Raw genomic sequence first — 6,073 nt, 5'->3', positions numbered from 1 at the left:
GTATTTTCATGATGAAACACTGTTTTAGAAAAGCTGAATGGAAACAGAACATCGATGTTGTCGGTCATGTTTTAAAATGACGACTGTAACTCACTTTTCAGGAATTGTGACATGCATGACCCTCTTCTGACTGAGCAGCAGCTTCCTCTGGTGTCAGCCGGCATGAGCTGACATGAATTTGAAGCAAGAACTTTCATCAGTACCGTGATGCATTTTTCTGCTGTTTGTCATTAACTGGAAGTTCCGCTTTTGATCAATAAGCCTCCGCCGTAACAGTCCGTAACTGCAACCTTTTACACCAGAGACAGTGTAACCCACCTGAGACTGCTAATTTGTATTTTAATAACTGCGCCACTAATGAATGTTGCTCATGATTCACCTGGTTGTTTTTCTCAAAAGGATCATCGCCTTAATCCCTGATAGTTTCGTTATTTTTGTCTCCGTCTCAACTGAGATTAGATGAGATCTGAAACCCAGAATTCTCACAGGAATCAGTAAGTTGTTTGTACCGATCAGCGACCCTATCAGCTCGTAGCAGACGCGCTGCACTTTAGGGGCTGGGGGGCAGGAAAAAAAGCGTATGACTACCTCCTGAACTTAAAGTCTTGTCGGCAGAGATCTGGAGGGCGTTAACCAGCTGAGTGTGGAAACCGTGTCCTCATCTGCCCTCGGCCTAATAACAACACACCGCCGCGAGAGAGAGGGAGAGAGGGAGGTATGCAGTGTATCCGAGGTATTCTCTCTCATCCTCAGATGTGGCTTCCCCTCCGATTAGGTGATAAAGCATGAAAAAAGTAAATACTCCTTCAATTTCTTCCTCTTTCTATCTGCCTTTCAGTTCTCATGAACACCGGTTTTTCTCTCCCTCTTTCCCTTTGTGTTCACTGTTTGTTTAGTCTTTACACATACGTTAGACACGCACACATAAATTACAATTGACAAAATGTAAGTGGTTGTGCAGGTTTTGCTGCAGCCGGTTGTTGCGATCTTGTTTCTTTTGCTTTTTATTTTGGCAACAGTGAGTTATCTGATACAGCTACAAGCGTTTCTGCTGCATGACTGGAAAACCACTCATCTTATCAAATCATGTGACTTTCATGAAAAAGAGCAGCGTAGATAAATAAAGGGTTTCCAGTACAGCAGGTCAGTGAGGATGAAGAATTAAGGTAGATTTTTCTTACAAAGCAACCAATTAGAAACTTGTGGGCATCAAATCAAACTTGTCAACATGAAAAAGATGCACTGCTGCAGACACTTTGATTGACAGGTGACCCCTGCAGCAGTGAAGATGCTGCAAAAGCAAGACCACTACCAACATTTCAGCATTCTCACGCGAGATTTTGTAGCACAGACCTGGTTATACATCAATGACTCCACATATCACTTGTAATTTGCATAATCTGATAAATCACAGAGTGAAGCAAGAAGACATCAGTCAGAAGGAGGCTCTTCATCAAAGTTAGAAGGAACACGCCTGGAGCAAAAGAACAAGCTTTGTCACAGCAGGTTTATGGGTTATTTGTCTGCAAGATGCCATATCAATAATCTGCATTGCCTATAACAATGAATAAATAAATGACACAGCTTGTGTATACATGCAATTCCTTATTAGTAATGTGTAGTTTTCTTCTTTTTGGGCGTTGAAAAGAAGACGCTATTCTGCACGTTCTTTCTGATTAAATCAGGCAGACATTAGAAAAACACAGACATGTTTGGCTTCTTTGGAAACTCTTGAATCACCAGATATTAAAATAAAGTTCTGTGGGTTTGAATTCCGTCCAGCTGTACAGACTTTGTAACGGCTGAGTGGCGAAACACCTTCTGTTATCAGCCTGCGTTGTCTAAAAAGACAGAAAGGCAAAGGTATGAAATGTTGATGATTTACTACTGAGACAATAGACCCATGTCATGGCAGACATTTTGACAATATACCTTCTGACATTTGACAGTACCCTTATTTGTCCTTTTGTATTCATGAGAACGTCTATATTTTCAGCAGAATAATACAAAGCATGACATATTTTTGATATGACAAACTGTACAAAGTCTGTGGTTTTAATCTAATTTTAGTTTTAATATGATCCTCTCAGTTGGAACCACCTATTAAAGACTCTGTTACCTGTAGCCACAGCACATACTGTTCACTGTTTGCATGAGGTGCTCTATGCTTGAGTTAATGATGGTAATTCTCCACCGCAAACTGGATTCAGGCCAAGTTTGGAGTCAAACAGCAGAATGTACATCAGGCGCTTAACAAGGCAAACATACATATCTGCTTGTGGGAGTTTCATGTGTGAGAATTGAGATTAAAGCAGAGCATTCAGCAATATTAAATCAAAATACGAATGGTTGGGATGTACTCAGCGTATGAGAGGACAGTGGAAAAGTGAAAATACGACACGAGCAGTTAGAGCTGTTTATATGAATGAACTCCTTTTGAACATATCTGGAGTGAGTGTTTCATGCTCAGGTAGACTGTGGGTGGAGTGTCATTTTAAACTCATTCCCCGTGGAATGATTGTTTGCTTACTAAAAGCACAACAAAGGTAGCATAAGCCCGTTTTAAGAGGGGTAATTAAATCTTAATTATCGACCGCTCACAGATCTGGTTCTGTGGCTCCAGCCTGTCCACCCCCTCAAAAACAGGGGCCACATCAGTGCATAAGCCAAACAAGAGATTTCTTGGTAAATTCTTAGCAAAACATTTCTTGGTACTTGGAAGCCACTCATCATCATGAGGAAAGTCCTTTAAGCCCAAAGTTGACAGTGTGAGCTGACAATAACTGAGCTGCTGTTTCCAAATGTTGCACAGAGGTTGTAAAGTAGCAAATGTTGCTTTTAATTAACAAAAGATTGAACTATTTATCTTCATTTATCTTATCTTTATCTACCTCTTCACTACCATGAATACTGCAGTTTTATACTTGCAGTGTTTAAACATGCACCATCCTGCTGCTGGAAAAGATTTAAGAACAGTCCCCGATCTCCTGAATGTCCGGCTGCTTGAAGACAAGCACTGACCTTCTTAGCCATGCTCCTGGCATGGAGGTTGGTTGTTCCACTACTTTCAACCTCTTCTCATTCACAGATTGCCAAAAGCCACAGCTTAGTCACGCCACTCGTCTCATACGCATGCACAAGGTGCCCTCGATGTATGAGATGCATCAGGTTTTCAACTTACTCCAATGTAAACCCATCTGTGGCAATATTTAAGGTGGACCGCATCAAAAGCAAACACTCTCTCAAACTCTCTCTCATTTCCAAATCAAAATCAGGCTTCTGAAATGTTCCCGGTGGGTTTGAAGGCAGAGCACGATGCAGCTGCGCCTGGTGGAATCTCCGGGTGATGCTATCGAGTTCATCCCTCACTCGTACTTTAGTCCACGCTGACTTACCACAGGAGCCCCACCTCAGTTTCACCTTGTATGGAGTTGAAGCAGCTTTTTCTTGTTAAAAGAACCAGTGGAGCCCACAGCTTAGAGGGCTGTGACTAAACTCATAGAATCCAGAGTAACAGAAAGTAACTAATGTTCTGCTTCGCCCTCTAAGGCTGCCGCTTGTAGCATAAGGAGGAAGCAAACATCTTAAGGAATGAATTGAAAGTACTGTTCTTGCATTTATAACTTGACAGTATACATAAAAGAGCTTGGTCTGTACCAGCTCTATATGGAAAGTGTCCTGAGACAACTTCTGTTGTGATTTGGCGCTATACAAATAAAATTGAATTGAATTGAATAACACAGATACATGTGACCATGTATCTGTGTCATGTATCTCAGTAACTATTACTGGGACCATGACAGAAAATTGTAGATAAATATTTAATATTCAGGAAGTCACGTTATGGACACTACTGCTGGCCATACACAGTCCAGCCACGTGCTAGCTGTCTACCCAGCTTTGTTAAACGTGTACAGGCCCTCCAGGAATTTCTCCTATAGACAGACGTGCACAGAGTATTGTACAAGCTCTTTCATGAAAGCTTGCCATGTTCTCCTGTGGTATTATTATACTGCGCAAATATGCAGACCAACCAGTGGGACGAACTGGACCAGATCAGAAAGGTTCCTGCTATTATATTCAGCATAAACAGAATCCACACCAGTGCTGGAGTTTCTCACGGTTGGTAATCACACATAGGCCTCGGGATTGACAGCAGTAAACTGACGCGATCAGATAATAATGCCCAGTGGTATGTTTTTAACTCATGACAATAAAAGTTATAATCAGGTTTGACGAGTGAATCAGCACCTGTTATAACAAACTGCCACATAAATATTTTCAGCATTGAGTGGAGAAAGCTTGGGCATGATGTGCAAAATGAACTGCATCATATATGTTTCTAATCTTTGTTCCACACAGGGTGATAATATAAGACTGAGGGGAAGATACAGTGAACGAATTGTTTAATAGCTGCAACAGAAAGTACAATATGTTCCTACAATGATAATAAAAGAAATGAGAAAGATATGGGCAGGGTTGTGGTTGCAGATAGATAAATAAATAAAAGGACAACACAAACCACTTTTTAAGTAGTGAGGAGTGATGTATCGGAAAACAACAGGTTTTGGCAACGAGTGGCACGTCCTAAATGAATCTGTGCTTCCAAATACAGCGCCTCAGGTACCACGGAGTCCACACATCGAGTCAACAATCAGGCTCCGCTCGTCAGTTTGTGGTCAAGATAAAGAAGACAGGAACAGTTGAAGAAGCAGCTGCCAAATTTAGTGGCATGTCACTCTAAAAGAAGCTGTGTTGCATCACTTTCTGACGCTTGAGGCTCATTAAAATAGCCCCATCACTTTTAGGACTCTCAGCAGATAACATGAGACACAAGCTATCGCTATTTCCCATATAAGGGTGTGCCGTCTTTTACCGAAGCAATAACATAAAGAGAAGAAGACGGCATTCCTGCATCTTCAAAATAAATAAGCACGGACTTTGTTTTGGAGACAATGACGGGCAGAAGCACATTCATGCAAGTTTGTCCTGTTAGAGCCAAGCCTCTGAACGTCCAAGAAAAGACACAGCTGGATGTGTCACTTTTAATCAGCAATCGCTTATTTCACCAGTGAAAAATCTGGTGTGTCTTCCATGTGATGTCTCAAGGAAAGCAACAAAGGAGCAGAGGAAGTGAACTGGACGAGGATGGTTTTGTACGTTTCCATTCCTCTCTCTTCCATTCATCGTCTTTGATTGGATTTCTTTTGCCTGGTATTTATCTGCTTTCTGATGTGACGTTTATACGTTTCGATTAAACTAAACAGCACTGAAGTGTAGCTGCCGTTACTCACCATGACTAAAACTTTATCATTTGCTGAACCTGCAGTAACATGCAATGAAATTCACAGTCACGGCAACTTTTTACTATTTCCTGTGTCTTCATGTGCACACATAATAATCCAGCTTTGAAAGAGAGGAAGATACGACCAGCGCCTGAACACATCACCCTGGCAGGATGTGCCACTGTTCAGCCATCATTGTCTGCGACATCCCAGAGCTAACCTGCTCCGGTTCCACTATTTCATCATCCTATTATTGAGTACAATAGGTTTTTAACTGTGCACGGCCACAAGTGGACTTTATCAGCATGACTCATTTATTTCTTTTCGTGTGACGGGAATGCACACTATTACAAAAATCAAAACTGAAGAAATGAAAGGTCTTTATTTGGCAGCCAGTTTATTAACTTCATCCTGTTAAATTTACCTTACTTCGTTTCATGAGAGAGGAGGTTTTTCAGGTTTTTCTCTTATTAGAAAATAAATTGAGATCTGCATGAATGTAGAAATCAAGCTTTTAGTCACTGCCATATATATATACAGTTTAGTGTGTGCGTGCGTGCGTGCGTGCGCAGTTCAAGGGACAATACTTCGCCTGATGCCCTCCAGTTGTTTTTCCTCCTTTTTCCTCCTTTTCCTGAAGTCTCAGGTGAGTCCCTCCCCCTGCACAGCTGATTGGACCACAGGACCCAGCGCCTGCTCTCATTGGCTGCGCTGTGCGCTCACCGTCGCCTCCAGGTAGCAGGTCCATACTTGAGCACAGGTAAAACCTACCTGTGAGTCAGAAGAGA

The sequence above is a fragment of the Chaetodon trifascialis genome, chromosome 16 (genome assembly GCF_039877785.1).
Source record: "Chaetodon trifascialis isolate fChaTrf1 chromosome 16, fChaTrf1.hap1, whole genome shotgun sequence".
In the NCBI taxonomy this organism is placed as follows: Eukaryota; Metazoa; Chordata; class Actinopteri; order Chaetodontiformes; family Chaetodontidae; genus Chaetodon; species Chaetodon trifascialis.
The sequence above is the reverse complement of the archived record's forward strand: the minus strand, read 5'-3'. Positions refer to the sequence as shown.